A 14,706-nucleotide genomic window follows, 5' to 3' on the forward strand; every position below is an offset into this window, starting at 1 on the left:
AATTTATCCTATAGGTCATGATGACGCCCAACGTTACCGCTAGACAAACCAACAATGAACTAACCACGTGATTATTTCTTTTAACAGTTTAGAAATAGCCGATTCTTAATTATTGAGTAAATAAGATGTGAAAATTTAATAAAATGAGAGATAACCAAATTTTAAGAGCAAATGAAGTAAAGTAAATAACCAAATATCATCAATAGTCTACTAGCATGATCCCCAAGATCAGGTGTCACAAGTGTATGAGCTACTAGTAGAATATACAAAAATACTACACTACTGTCTCAAGTGAAATAGACAGGAAATAAAAGCAAAAGAAAGACTTCGGGTGCTGCAGAACGGGCTCGGAAGGCAGCTCACCGCAAAGTCTCGTGGAATCAAGGATGCGCCCCGGGATGATAACCAGATGCACCTGCCTCAGATCCTGCACGATCAGTACAGAAGTGTAACGTGAGTACATAATTAACATGTACCCAATAAGTATCGAGTCTAACCTCGAAGAAGTAGTGACGAGTGATCTATTTCGACACTTACTATGGGCTAATAATAAAATATTGAGATTTGTAATTAAGCATGTGCTACATAAATGAAGCTGAAAACCCAATAACAAGAAATAGTGGACAATCCTTTCACTATTAGTAAATCCCAGTTCAATTTCCATCATTTAACAATTCAATCACTCAAGCCAATGAAATAAAATCAAATATAATTGGGCTCCAAATATTATTACGCACGAATTATGCCGAGGTCGTACGACCCGATCCAATATATATATATATATATATATATATATATATATATATATATATATATATTGTGCACTGCCGAGGGTCGAACGACACAAACCATAAATACATCTATTCTACTGCTGAGGCGTTCGACCCGCTTCACAAGAAGAGAAATACTTTATAAACAATTGATTCAAAGATTATTAAGAGGCTAATATTCAAAGAAGCGCAAATTCTTATTAATGGCCAAGTAACCCGTCCAAAACTCAAGTAATTGCAATTCTACCTTTTACAATTCCTTTATCAAGTTCCAATATAACTTAGCACATAAATTAATAAGTAAGTCGCAAACATTGCAAGTATAACATGATTTGGGTCCTAAACTACCCCGACATAAGCAATATTAGTAGCTACGTACATACTCTCGTCACCTCGTACGTATGTAGCCCCCACAAATATAAGCACATATTAATTCAATTCACCTATGGGGTTAATTCCCTCTTACAAAGTTAGAAAAGAGACTTACCTTGTTTCAAACCCCACTTTCCGGTCCACAACTATGCTTTGAATCCTCAACTCGGTGCCAAACGTCTCGAAACTAGACAAATGTTATATAAAATAATCAATACATGTTCAAAAGTTCATATTATAACTATTAGAGTGATTACCCAACCCCAATTGAAGAATTCCTAAATTCATCCCGGGCCCACGTGCCTGGATTTCGGAAATTTTTAAAGAAAGTTGTTACCTATAACCTCACGAACTCAAATATATAATTTTCACTAAATTCCATAACCATTTTCGTTGTTAAATATCATTTTTATCAAAACCTTGATTTTTCATCTAAACTCATGATTTTCCAAAATTTTCATGTTGAATCTACCTATAATCTATGTATTTAACTCATATTGTGTAGAAATTACTTACCTCAAAGTGTTAGGTGAAAGCCCCTTCTCTAAGAGCATCCAAAAATCGCCCAAGGATTGAAATAAATGAGCTCAAATGCCTAAGTCCCGTCTTAAATGACGTTCTGCCTTCTGCGATTTTCGCACTTGCGGAGGGTTGGCCGCTTCTTCGGCTCCGCATATGCGGAAAAGTCATCGTAGATGTGGCCCTTTCCTAGTGGCATACTTCCGCTTCTACGGACCTCTGGCTCGCTTCTGCGGGTCCGCTCTTGTGACACACACGCCGCTCCTGCGATTTCTTCTATCGCACCTGCGAGTTTGCAGGTGCACATGCCCACCCGCATCTGCGGTTCCTAGGCTGCTCTTCCTAGGCCGCTTCTGCGAGCTCGCACCTATGGCTAACCCTCCGCAGGTGCGATTACACCAGAAGCCTGGTGCTTCAGCTGCTGCCCCTAAGTCCAAACTTGGTCCGTGCCTAGTCCGATGGACATCCGGGGCCCGCCCAAACATACCAACAAGTTTAAAATCATAAAACGAACTTGCTCGAACCCTCGTAATGCATAAAACAACATCAAAAGTAAGGATCACACCTCAAACCAAATTGAATCAACTTAGGAACTTCAAGTTCTTCAACTTACTCCGAGCGCGCCGAAACATACTTAAATTACTCGGAATAACACCAAATTTTACGTGCAAGTCTTAAATCACCATACAGAACTATTCCCGAACTCGAAATTCCAAACGGATCTTGATAACACCAAAACCTACTCCAAACCAAATTTAAAAAACTTTAAAACCTTCAAATAGTCAACTTTCACTATTAAGCGTCGAAACGTTCCCGGGTCGTCCAAAACCCGATTCGAACATACGCCCAAGTCCAAAATCATCATACGAACATATTGGACCTATAAAATCCTGATTCTGAGGTCGTTTACTCAAAACGTTGACCGAAGTCAAACTTAGCCTTTTAAAGCCAAACTAAGGAACCAAGTGCTCTGATTTCAACCCGAACCTTTCCAAATCCCAAACTAACCATCCCCGCAAGTCATAAAACTGTAAAAGCACATACGTGAAGTATTATTTAGGGGAACGCGGATCTATAAGGCAAAACGACCGATCGAGTCGTTACATTCTCTACCTCTTAAACAAACGTTCATCCTCAAATGGGTCTAGAATCATACCTGAAGTGACGAATAAGTATGGATATCTGCTCCGCATATCGTCCTCGGCCTCCCAAGTTGCCTCCTCAACTTGTTGGCCCATCCACTAAACTTTTATCGTAGAAATCTTCTTGGACCTCAATTGGCGAACCTGTTTGTCAACAATGGCAACTGACTCCTCTTCATAACCTATACTCTCATCTAGTCGGATCGTGCTAAAGTCTAACACATGCGACCTATCGGCATGATACCTCCGAAGCATAGACACGTGGAAAATCGGATGGACTCCCGATAGACTGGGAGGCAAGGCAAGCTCATAAGTGTAACGACTCGGCCGGTCGTTTTGAGTATTACAACCCTGTTTCCCCATTTACTTCTCAAATTGTACTTTACAGTTGTTGTGTGAATTTCTCGGGTAATTGGTTCGGGTCCGGTGAGGTTTTGGAATGAATTGGAACACTTCGTTTCAAGGTTTGAAGCTTAAGTTAAAATAATGACCGAATATGGATTTATGTGTAAACGACCCCGGATTTAGAATTTTGATAATTCAAATAGCTCCGTACGGTGATTTTGGACTTAGGAGCATGTCAGAAAAATTATTTGGAGGTCCGTAGTGGAATTAGGCTTGAAATGCCGAAAGATGAATTTTTGGGAAGTTTGATCGGGGGGTTGAGTTTTTGATATCGAGGTCGGAATCCAATTTTGGAAATTTGAATAGGTCCGTAATGTGAAATGTGACTTGTGTGCAAAATGTGAGGTCAATCGGACGTGATTTGATGTATTTCGGCACAAGATATAGAATTTGAAGTTTCAAAGTTTAATGATTTCGAATTTAGGTGTGATTCGTCGTTTCGATGTTATGTAGGTTTGAGGCCTTGAGTAGGTCCGTGTTATGTTATGAGACTTGTTGGTATGTTCGGACGGGGTCTCGAGGGGCTCGGGTGAGTTTCAGATGGTTAACAAATCAAATTTGGACTTAAGGAAATACTGGATCTGTTGCCTACTGGTGATCGCACCTGTGAAGTTTTGATCGCAGGTGCGAAGCCGCATGTGCACGAAATCAATCGCAGAAGCGGCCAAGAGTGGAACTGGGCAGTGCTTGCAGGTGCGAAGAATTCGCCCGCATCTGCGAGGCCGCATGTGTGAAGGGTTGGCGCAGAAGCGGAAAAGGGCGAGGAAGCCGGGCAGCGCAGGAGCAGAATTTTTATCCGCAGGTGCAGAGTCGCATACGCGCTTGGCTCTTCGCAGAAGCAGCCTGGCTAACAAATGCGCCCATTTGTCCTCAGAAGCGAGGTCGCAGGTGCGACCCCTTGTCCGCAAATGCGGAAATCGCTAGGACAGAACCTTAAATTCGAGGGTTCGACATTTTTCACCCATTTTTGGATTTTGGAGCTCGGGTTGGGCGATTTTGGAGAGGAAAATTTCCACACAACTTAGGGTAAGTGTTCTTAACTACCTTGTGATTATATTCCATGAATTAATCTTCATTTTCGGTGTAAGATTATTGAATCTTCAAGAGAAATAGAAGGAAATTTCTATAATGTCACAAAACGAATTTTTCAAGTTTGAATACCGATTTGGAGTCGGATTTGAGTGAAATTAGTATGGTTGAACTTGTAATTAGATGGGTTATTTTATTTTGTGAGATTCGTTGGATTTCGAGACGTGGGCCCCACGGGTGATTTTTGGGGCATAATTTCAGATTTTGTGGAAAATATTAGCATTTTGATATGAAATTAATTCCTATAAATTATGTGGACTGAATCAAATTAATTGTGGTAGATTCGAGTCATTCGGGAGTTGATACGCGCATAATGGGATTTCTGGAGCATTGTTTAGCTTGCTCGACATTGGATTCAGCTTGTTCGAGGTAAGTAACTCTTCTAATCTTGGAGTTGAGGGTATGAACCCTGAATATATGTATTTCGTGAATTGTTAGGAGGTTACGCACATGCTAGGTGACAGGCGTGTGGGCGTGCACTATAGAAATTGTGACATAATTATTTCTGTAGAATTTTGTAGTTAAATGATCTTGGCATTTTCCATGCGGTTTTATGAGTTAAAGAAATTGAGCTAAAAAACATATTAAAAATTATGTTGAGGCTATGTGCTAGTAATATTGGGACCCACAGAGGTCATATTGTTGTGAATTATTTGTTTTAAATTAAAAATTCATATTCAGTCATATTCATTTCATTGCATATCATATCTCAGTCTCTGTTGTTATTTATTGATACATCATATCATCATTTTTGGGCTATTTTCATGACATTGTGAGCCCGAGAGACTGGAGAGATTGATGACTGAGTGAGGCCGAAGGCCTGATTGTGAGGATTATTATGGGATCGGGTTACACGCCGCAACAGGACATGTTAGTTTTATATATATTATTACTATTATATCGATCAGGGTTTCCCGCCTGCAGCAGGCCTTATTGGCTTATTATGGCACGTGAGTTGTCCGTGCGGATTCTGATATGATATTATAGCACGCGAGTTATCCGTGCAGATTATAGCGCTTGGGCTGAAGGAGCCCCTCCGGAGTCTGTACGCATGTACCTATTGAGTGCGAGTGCCGAGTGCCGAGTGCTAAGTGGCTGGGAGGCATGAGTGATTGTAAGGTATGCCCGAGTGGCATGAGTGATTATGAGGTATGCCCGAGTTGCATGAGTGACTGTGAGGTATGCCCGAGAGGCATGCGTGGCTGTGAGGTTTGCCCGAGGGACTGTATATGAGTGATGTTCTGCCCGAGGGGCTGTTTATGATTTTATCACTGAGTTGCATCGCATTGGCATGCACACATGACATACATGCATAGAGATGTATTTTCCTCTTGATGTACAACATCACATCATTCATGATTTCTCACACATTTTGACAGATGGGCATAGTGATGCATTTGTTTTACACGGGTTGTCCAGAAGGAAAATGAAATATCTTATTTATTATTGAAAAGCTTTTGGGAGAAATTTATTGTTTTCAAACTATTTATATTTTTGGCAACTTCGACAAGCGATTTGGATTTTCACTGATGTATTTGAAAGGAAGAACTATTATTTTTGAAATCATGATTTGGCTGAGCATTTTATCTCTGAGTTACTTATGGTATTATTTACTTTATGTTGTTATGGACTGTTGTGGACTATTGGTTGTGGACCCGACCTTGGTGGAAACCCGTCACTACTTTCAACCTACGGCTAGGTTTGTTACTTACTCAGTACATGGGGTCGGTTGTATTGATACTATACTTCTGCACATTGCATGCAGATGTTGGTTGTTGTTGTTGTTGTGCTCGATGGTTGCGAGACTTGAAGATGTACCTGCGTTCCTGTTGTAGCTGCCTCTTGTTCAGGGTAGCCTTGGATTTATAAAAGCTCTGTTTATGTATTATTCAAACATATTATATATTTATTTCATTTCCTCTTTGTATACTCTATTCTTAGAAGCTCATGATTTGTACTACCAGTTCTTGGGGATTGTATAAGATTAAGACCTTTATTCACTTAAATTGCTTTAATGATTATTATTGGAATTGGATAGTTGGTAATTGTCTTACCTAACGGGTTGGGTTAGGTGCCATCACGACTAGTTGGATTTTGGGTCATGACAATAAGCAACCTCCCCAACTCGTCTCAACGCCTCAAATGGACATATAAACCTTAGGCTCCACTTGCCCTTCTTCCCGAAACTCATGATCCCCTTCATCGACGAGACTTTCAAGAGAACCTTATCACCCACCATAAATGACAAATCATGCGCCTTCTGATCTGTGTAACTCTTCTGTCCGGACTGTGTTGTGCGAAGTCCCTCCTAAATCAATGTAACGACCCAGCCGGTCGTTTTGAGAGTTAGAGTCCCGAACCCCTATGTACTATTTTCCCCATATCTATTTCTGCTATTGTGACTTGCTGGAAAGATTGGTTTTAAGTTTCGGAGTGTTTTGGGACACTTAGTCCCTAAATGAGAGCTTAAGCCTTAGGATTTGGACCGTAGTCAGAATTGTGTGAAGATGACTCCGGAATGGAATTCCGTCGGTTCCGTTAGCTCCGTTAGGTGATTTTTGGGTTTAGGGGTGTGTCCGGATTGTATTTTGGAGGTCCGTAGCTCATTTAGGCTTGAAATGGCGAAAGTCGAATTTTTGAAGTTTTGGGCCGGTAGTGGAATTTTTGATATCGAGGTCATTTTCTGATTCCGGAAGTTGGAGTAGGTATGTAATGTTGAATATGATTTGTGTGCAAAATTTGAGGTCATTTGGACGTGGATTGATAGGTTTTGGCATCGATTGTAGGAATTTGAAGTTTCAAGTTCTTTAGGTTTGAATTGGAGGGTGATTCGTGATTTTAGCGTTAGTTGATGTGATTTGAGGGCTCGACTAAGTTCGTATGGTATTTTAGGATTGGTTGGTATGTTTGGTTGAGGTCCTGGGGGCTCGGGTGAGTTTCGAGTGGCTCGGGTGAGTTTTGAGTGCTTAACGGATCAAAAGTTGGATTTGTGTTGCTGCTGAAGTCTTCAGGCATCTGTCATTTTTGCACCTGTGGTGGAGAGACCGCAGGTACGTGATCGCACGTGCGGAGAGGCAAGCACAGAAGAGGATTTGGGATGTGTGGTCAGGGGTCTCAGGTGCGAAGGGAAATGCCGCATTTGCGATGCCTGCAGATGCGCTAAAGGACCCGCAGGCGCGGAGGATATCGCAGAAGCGGACAATAGTCCGCAGGCACGCACTCGCAGGTGTGGCCCTTTTTCCGCAAAATCAGACCCATCCCTCTTAAGTCATTTCCGCACCGGCGAAGGAAATTCTGCAGGTGCGACCCAAGGTCCCCAGATGCGGAATAACTGGACAGAAAAGGGGTAGATTCGAGGGTTTGAAGTTCACTTCACAAATTTGATTGAGAGCTCGGTAGAAGGCGGAATTTGGAGAGATTTTTGGAGGAAGTTGTTGGGTAATGATTCTTAACTCCCTTATGGATATATTCCACTAATCTATGCTTGAATCCATCGTTTAAATTCAGAGTTGGGGTGAAAAATTGAGAAATGTTCTTAGGCCGAATTTTGGGGTTTTGACCGAGATTTTGGTGTCAGATTTTAGTAAATTTGATATGGTTAGACTCGTGAGTGAATGAGCTTTCGTATTTTATGACTTTTACCCGATTCCGAAAAGTGGGCCCCACGGGCCATTTTTGAGTTAAATTTCGGAATTTTCGTTAAATGTTGATTTCGTTAATTAGATGAGTCTATTATTGTTGTATATATGATACGTAATTTCTTTTGGCTAGATTTGGGCCATTCAGAGACGGATATTCGTGGGAAAGGCATTGTGACCGATTAATTGAGCTTGACTCGAGGTAAGTGGCTTGCCTAACTTTGTGTGGGAGAAATTCCCTTAAGATTTGGAACTATTGTGCTATGTGAGCACCGTGTACGTGAGGTGACGAGTACGTACACGGTCTAGTTGTGGTAAAACCCGATTTTTCTTACCGAGCAACAATATGTTTTTCTATTATTTTGAGTTATACCATTTTAATGAGTATTAATCTATTTTTATTCTTAATTGAGTTATTACAATATGTGTAGCTATCATGTTTAGTCTAATACAACATGTCTACGTGTCTTAATTGTTTATGTGAATTATGTGCAGCATGCTTAGTGAATTTCCTGCTTCTTCCCTGACTGGTACTTAGTCTAAATTATAAGAATTTCGTGATGTAGTTGTATTTCTACTATTCACGCTGCATATTTCTTTGGGACTACGGAACAGTATTTCGGGAGATTCTCCTGTACTGCATATTTACTTTGGGACTACGGAACGGTATTCCAGGAGATTCCCCTGTACTGCATATTTACTTTGGGACTACGGAACGGTATTCCGGGAGATCCCCCTGTCTTGCATATTTACTTTGGGACTACGGAACGGTATTTCGGGAGATCTCCCTGCACATTTACTTTGGGACTATGGAATGGTATTCTGAGAGATCCCCCTGCACATTTACTTTGGGACTATGGAACGGTATTCCGGGAGATCCTCCTGCTCATTTACGTTTGGGACTACGAGACGATATCTCGGGAGATCCCCTGTTGTGTTTCTGTGTACTGAACTGTTACCTTCTATGATTTTATTGTTGTTAAATTTCAGACTTTATTTTATTGCGGTATTACACTCTATATTATTTTATTATATATTTACCAGTAGGGCTCTAACCCGACCTCGTCACTACTCGACCGATGTTAGGCTTGGCACTTATTGGGTACTGATTGTCGTGTACTCATGCTACTCTCTGCACATATTTTTTGTTTGCAGATCCAGGTGCACCTTATTAGCCGCACTATCAGTTAGCCGAGACAGTTTTGGAGACTTCAAGGTATATATGCCATGTCCGCAGACCTCGGAGTCCCCTTCTACTCTTTCCCATGTCCATTATCTTCTGTATTTTTCCTTGTTAGACTCTGATTTATAGAGACACTAGATCTTTCCTTCTGTAGTTTATGATTCACGATGTTTCGGGTTTTGGGATTTGTTGTGTATTTTTGAATAATTGGTTAAATTCCTATTTTTATTTCATTATTCCGCAAAAATGTTAGGCTTACCTAGTTGTAGAGACTAGGTGCCGTCATGACGTCACACGAAGGGAAAATTGGGTCATGACAAGTTAGTATCGGAGCTCTAGGTTCGTAGGTGTCGTGAGTAACAAACCGGTTTATTAGAGTCTCACGGATCGGTACGGAGACGTCTGTACTTATCTTCGGGAGGCTATGGAACTGTTAGGAAAATTTCACTACTTTGATTCCTTGTCGTGCAAAAATTATTGACTTCAGAGATTCTAAATTTCTGTATTTTATTCTCTCACAAATGGTGAGGACACGCACAAGCGGATCTGATGAACACGCACCCGCACCCCCTGCTAGAGATGCGAGAGGCCGGGGCAGGGGTAGAGGCCGAGGACGTCCACGTGGTGCAGCCAGAGTACCCGCACGAGCTGCTACTAAGGAGCCCCCAGTAGCTCAAGCTGGAGGGCAGACACCTGAGATACCTGTTGCTGCACCAGCCCTCTAGGAGACTCTAGCCCAGTTTCTGAGCATGTTCAGTACCTTAGCTAAGGCTGGATTGATTCCACTTGCTCCTGTCACATCTCAGGCAGGGGGAGGAGCACAGACTCCCGTCGCCGGTACTCCAGAGCAGCGGGTTCAGGTCGACCAGGTTCCAGAGATTGTACCAATGCAGCCGGTAGCTCCAGCTCAGCCCGAGGTTAGGGCAGCAGCTCAGACTTGAGAGGTACAAGAAGTACCACCCACCTATTTTCAGCGGATTGGCTACAGATGATGCTCAGGGTTTTTTGGAGGAGTGTCATCATATTCTCCGTACTATGGGTGTAGCAGAGACTAGCGAGGTTTCTTTTACCACATTCCATCTTAGAGGAGCAGCCTATCAGTGGTGGCGTGCTTATGAGTTGAGCAGTCCGGCTGAGGCAGCTTCACTTACATGGACTCAGTTCTCGGACATATTTTTGAGAGAGTATGTCCCTCAGAGCCTCAGGGACTCATGGCGCGCGGAGTTTCAGCAGATGCGCCAGGGTGCTATGACTGTGTCAGAGTATATAGTTCGCGTCAGTGATTTGGTCCGACATGCACCGGCCTTAGTTGCCACAGTTCGAGAGAGGGTTCGACGGTTTATTGAGGGTCTCCATCCTAGCATCCAAAGTAGTATGGCTAGGGAATTGGAGATGGATATTTCTTATCAGCAGGTTGTGGGTATTGCCAGGAGGTCCGATGGCATATTTGCCCGGGATAGAGAGGATAGGGAGGCCAAGAGGTCTCGAGAGGCTGGTTATTATTCTGGAGCTCGCCATGGTAGGGGTTATGTGAGACGCCCCATTCATTCAGCTCTTCCAGCCTCCAGCAGTGTTCTAACTCCTTCTAGACCCCAGGAGCCTTATTATGCACCGCCAGTATCTAGTGTGCCTCTTGCACGGGGTGTTCCTAGCGGCCAGTCTAGCAAACCTGGCCCGAGCCAGTCACAATATCCACGACCTCCCAGAGCTTGTTTTGAGTATGGCGACACTCGCCACATGGTTAAGTATTGCCCCCGGATTAGGAGGGGTGCACCTCCACAGACTTTTCAGCCACAACATGCTCCACCAGGTCCTTAGGCTATGATTACAGCACCAGTTGCCACCCCACCTGCACAACCAGCTCGAGGTGGAGGTCGGGGAGGTAGAGTCGCCCTAGAGGGGGAGGCCAGGCCAGATATTATGCACTTCCTATTTGTACAGATGCAGTGGATTCTGATTCTATCATTGCAGGTATTGTTCTAGTTTGTCATAGAGATGCGTCGGTATTTTTTGATCCAGGCTCTACATATTCTTATGTGTCCTCTTATTTTGCTCCGTATTTGGGCGTATCTCGGGATTCTTTGAGTTTCCCTATTTATGTATCTACTCCTACTGGAGACTCTCTTATTGTGGACCACGTGCATCGGTCGTGTTTGATTGCTCTTAGTGGTTTTGAGACTAGAGTCGATTTATTATTGCTCAGCATGGTGGACTTTGATATTATTTTGGGCATGGACTGGTTGCTTCCCCATTATGCTATTCTTGATTGTCACGCTAATACCATGACGCTGGCTATGCCAGGTTTACCGTGATTAGAGTGGAGAGGTACCTTAGAGTATACTCCCAACAGAGTTATTTCTTTTCTTAAAGCTCAACGAATGGTTGAGAATGGGTATGACGCGTATCTAGCTTATGTGAGAGATGTCAGTATTGATACCCCTACAGTTGAGTCAGTTTCAGTAGTGAGGGACTTTCCAGATGTGTTTCCAGCTGATCTTTCGGGCATGCCGCCCGAAAGAGATATTGATTTTGGCATTGATTTGTTGCCGGGCACTCAGCCCATCTCTATTCTTCTATATTGTATGGCTCCTCCTGAATTGAAGGAGTTGAAAGAGCAGGAATTTCTTGATAAAGGCTTCATTCGGCCTAGTGTGTCACCTTGGGGTGCTCCTGTCTTATTTGTGAAGAAGAAAGATGGTTCTATGCGGATGTGTATTGATTACCGCTAGTTGAACAAAGTCACAATGAAGAACGGGTATCCATTGCCTCGTATTGATGAACTATTTGATCAGTTACAGGATGCCAGAATGTTTTCCAAGATTGACTTACATTCAGGTTATCATCAGTTGAAGATTGGGAGTCGAATATCCCGAAGACTTCTTTCAGGACCAGATATGGTCACTATGAGTTTCTTGTGATGTCATTTGGGCTGACCAATGCCCCAGCAGCTTTTATGCACTTGATGCACAGTGTGTTTTGGCCCTATCTTGACTCATTCGTCATTGTGTTTATTGACGACATTCTGATATACTCCTGGAGTCGGGAGGATCATGAGCAGCACCTGAGGACTGCACTTCAAACCCTGAGAGAAAAGAAGTTATATGCAAAATTTTCAAAGTGTGAGTTTTTGGATAGACTCAATGGCATTCTTGGGTCATATAGTATCGAGTGATGGGATCTAGGTGGATCCAAAGAAGATTGAAGCAGTGTAGAGTTGGCCCAGACCGTCCTCAGCTACAGAGATCCGAAGTTTTCTTGGTTTGGCGGGGTATTACCGTCGCTTTGTAGAGGGATTCTCATCTATTGCAGCACCTATGACCAGGATGACCCAGAAGGGTGCTCCGTTCAGGTGGACAGAGGAATGTGAGGAGAGCTTTCGAAAGCTCAAGACAACTTTGACTACAGCCCCAGTATTGGTATTACCTACAGGTTCGGGGTCTTATACTGTATATTGTGCTACATCACGGATTAGTCTCGACGCGGTGTTGATGCAGGACAGTAGGGTGATTGCCTACGCGTCTAGACAAATGAAGGTGCACGAAAAGAACTATCCTGTCCACGACCTTGAGTTAGCAGCTATTGTTCATGCCTTGAAGATATGGCAGCATTATTTGTACGGTGTTCCTTGTGAGATTTACACCGATTATCGGAGTTTGCAGCATCTATTTAAGCAGAAAAATCTTAACTTACGTCAGCGGATGTGGTTGGAGCTACTTAAGGATTATGATATCACTATTTTCTACCACCCTGAAAAGGCCAATGTGGTGGCCGATGCTTTGAGTCGCCGGGCAGAGAGTTTGGGGAGTTTAGCATATCTACCAGCAGCAGAGAGACCATTGGCGTTGGATGTTCAGGCCTTAGCCAGCCAGTTTGTGAGATTGGATATTTCTGTGTCGAATTGAGTATTGGCTTGTGTGGTCTCTCGGTCTTCTCTTTATGATCGTATCAGGGAGCGTCAGTATGATCACCCCCATCTGCTTGTCCTTAAGGACACGGTCCAACACGGTGATGCTAAGGAGGTCACTATTGGAGATGATGGTGCATTGAGGATGCGGGGCAGGCTATGTGTGCCCAATGTGGATGGTTTCTGTGAGTTGATTCTCCACGAGGCTCACAGTTCACGGTACTCTATTCATCCGGGTGTCGCAAAGATATATCAGGACTTGAAACAACATTACTGGTGGAGGAGAATGAAGAAAAACATAGTAGAGTATGTGGCTCGATGTATGAATTGCCAGCAGGTAAAATATGAGCATCAACAACCAGGTGGATTGCTTCAGAAGTTAGAGATTCCGGAGTGGAAATGGGAGTGGATCACTATGGATTTTGTTGTTGGACTCCCACGGACTCAACGGAGGTTTGATGCAGTTTGGGTGATTGTGGATAGGTTGATCAAGTCGGCTCATTTCATTCCTGTGATGACTACCTATTCTTCCAAGCAGCTAGCTTGAATCTACATCCGTGAGATTGTCATGCTTTATGGCATACCAGTATCTATTATCTCTGATCGGGGTACGCAGTTTACATCACAGTTCTGGAGAGCTGTATAACATGAGTTGGGTACTAGGGTTGAGTTGAGCACAACATTTCACCCTCAGACGGACGGGCAGTCCGAGCGCACTATTCAGATATTAGAAGATATGCTCCGTGCGTGTGTGATAGATTTTAGGGATGCTTGGGACCAGTTCTTGCCACTTGCTGAGTTTTCTTACAATAACAGTTATCAGTCCAACATTCAGATGGCACCGTATGAGGTTCTATACGGTAGGTGGTGTCGGTCCCTAGTGGGTTTGTTCGAACCCGGCGAGGCCAGATTATTGGGTACGGACTTGGTTCAGGATGCCTTAGAAAAAGTGAAGGTGATTCAGGATAGACTTCGTACAGCCTAGTCCAGACAGAAGAGTTATGCGGACCGGAAGGTTCGCGATGTGGCATTCATGGTTGGAGAGCGAGTCTTGCTCCGGGTTTTGCCTATGAAGGGCGTTATGAGGTTTGGGAAGAAGGGCAAGCTGAGCCCAAGGTTCATTGGTCCATTTTAGGTGTTGCGTTGAGTTGGGGAGGTTACTTATGAGCTTGCCTTGCCTTCCAGTCTAGTAGTAGTTCATCCGGTATTCCATGTTTCTATGCTCTGAAAGTATCACGGCGATCTGTCCCATGTGGTGGATTTTAGCTCAGTTCAATTGGCCAAGGATCTATCTTATGTTGAGGAGCCAGTGGCTATTTTAGACAGGAAGGTCAGAACGCTAAGATCAAAGAACATTGCTTCCGTGAAGGTTTATTAGAGGGGACAACCGGTCGAGGAGGCGACTTGGGAGACCAAGCAGGATATACGCAGCTGTTATCCTCATCTTTTCACCACTTCAGGTATGTCTCTATGCCCATTCGAGGACGAACGATTGTTTTAAGAGGGGGAGGATGTAACGACCCGGTCAGTTATTTTGAGAGTTAGAGTCCCGAACCCCTATTAACTGCTTTCCCCATATCTATTTCTGCTATTGTGACTTGCTGGGATGATTGATTTTAAGTTTCAGAGTGTTTTGGGACTCTTAGTCCCTAAATGAGAGCTTAAACCTTAGGATTTGGACCGT

At 43.3% G+C, this 14,706-nt stretch overlaps 1 long non-coding RNA gene across 1 annotated transcript in view; it reads right to left on the bottom strand.

Moving 5' to 3' along the window:
* Nucleotides 1–186: 186 nt before the first annotated feature.
* Nucleotides 187–14,706, bottom strand: part of LOC104094480 (uncharacterized) — a 28,559-nt gene continuing 14,039 nt past the window's right edge. Inside the window, exons 4-5 of the long non-coding RNA XR_685906.4 lie at nucleotides 1,258–1,329; nucleotides 187–427 (exon numbers count right to left, since the gene is read on the bottom strand). This is a non-coding gene — a long non-coding RNA (uncharacterized lncRNA). The remainder of the gene's footprint in view (nucleotides 428–1,257; nucleotides 1,330–14,706) is intronic.

This window comes from Nicotiana tomentosiformis, chromosome 10, assembly GCF_000390325.3.
Source record: "Nicotiana tomentosiformis chromosome 10, ASM39032v3, whole genome shotgun sequence".
In the NCBI taxonomy this organism is placed as follows: domain Eukaryota; kingdom Viridiplantae; phylum Streptophyta; class Magnoliopsida; order Solanales; family Solanaceae; genus Nicotiana; species Nicotiana tomentosiformis.